Source organism: Tupaia chinensis, unplaced genomic scaffold, assembly GCF_000334495.1.
Source record: "Tupaia chinensis unplaced genomic scaffold, TupChi_1.0 Scaffold000067_1, whole genome shotgun sequence".
NCBI classification, from domain to species: Eukaryota; Metazoa; Chordata; class Mammalia; order Scandentia; family Tupaiidae; genus Tupaia; species Tupaia belangeri.
The window spans coordinates 5,217,504-5,218,924 of record NW_006159526.1 but is presented as its reverse complement, the minus strand read 5'-3'; the positions used below and the strand labels follow the sequence as shown (position 1 = coordinate 5,218,924).

At 47.5% G+C, this 1,421-nt stretch overlaps 1 pseudogene; it reads right to left on the bottom strand.

Moving 5' to 3' along the window:
• LOC102502013 (peroxiredoxin-6-like) overlaps nucleotides 1-1,119 on the bottom strand; it is a 5,154-nt pseudogene extending 4,035 nt beyond the window's left edge.
• Between the last annotated feature and the right edge of the window lie 302 nt (nucleotides 1,120-1,421).

The window sequence follows — 1,421 nt, the reverse complement described above, 5'->3', positions numbered from 1 at the left end:
AAAAAAAAAAGAGAAGAGGATAGAGAAAGATAGCAAGTGAACAATAGAGGGGATGTTAGTGAGAAACAGATATGGTTTATTATCTGTTGAAGATGACGTGTATAGTATTCTCAACTGGACTGGTCTGGGAAGTATTTCATGATGGGTGAAGTCTTTTAACAAGCAAAATGAGAAATAGTGATTGACTGTTTTAAAAAATTATAATAATAATAATTATTGGGAAATGCATGGAAAAGACTTTGAATGATAAAGCGGGGAGATCAATGCCTCTGTATTGACTGACATGCATGGCATTCCCTTTTGAAAAAGCAATGGAAGTCAATGTAAAGTTATATGTAATCCAATGTAATATAAAGAAGATTATGATGATAATAAAAAAAAAAATTCCTGCCGGTGGTGGCTGGGTAGAGAATAGACAGCTTCAATTTCTTATCTGGGCCAAAAGCGAACACCACTTGAGCTGACACAGGCGTGCCTTTTTCGCCCTTCTCTGCTGGGTCCAGCATGCCCAGCAGGATGACCAGGTCCCGATTCTTGTCATCAGTGATAGGAAAAGGTAACTGTTCTGTGGGCTCTTCACAATTGTAAGCATTGATGTCCTTGCTCCAGGCGAGATGGTCTTCAACACTGTCTATTGAAAGTGTAATCTGGGACCAGCAGTTAGCATAATGGCCATGTCGCTGGACTCCCACGTAGTCAACCGCGGATCAAGTCCCAGAACCAGTGGCCTAAACTCACGCCGGGCGCGTGTGCGTATGTGCCCAAGATCCCGAGAGGAGAATGGAAGAGAAGGGACTGAGGCATGGCCATCCCTCCGGGGGTGATTTCTCCCTTTCTCTCTCTCTGTCTCTGTCTTTCTGGCGAGAGCACATGCCCTATAGCAAACACCTCTCAAAACACACAAACAAAAAAGGACTCCTTGCCATTCCTCTCGACAAATTCTGGTGCCAGCTTTGCCACTCCGCCAAGTTCCGTGGTGCACACAGGGGTAAAGTCTCAAGGGTGGGAGAAGAGAATGCCCCATGAGTGTCCCAGAAAGTCATGGAAACAGATGTGGCCGATGGTGGTAATGGCCTCAAAGTTGGGGGCCTCATCCATGAGAAGGAGTCCCCCAAGCATGGTGGCTGCGGTGACACGCGAGGATGTGGAGGCGCAGCTGCGGCAGCTCCAGCAGCTCTCCAGCTTAGACGTTAACATGACCCTGGCTCCCATGTGGGAACCGATGGTAGTCAGGGAGCTGGGAGGAGAAGAGGAGACTGGGGGAGATGCCTCCATAGGTTAGAAGTGGTGGCATCTAGGTCAGGGTCTTGGCAAAAGGATGGGAGTGGTTGGAACTGGAGAGGTTTCTGTTTTTTTTTTTTTTTTTGGGAGGGTTTTTTTTTTCCCAATAGGGGGGGGGCCCCCGGCCGACACACAGAAGC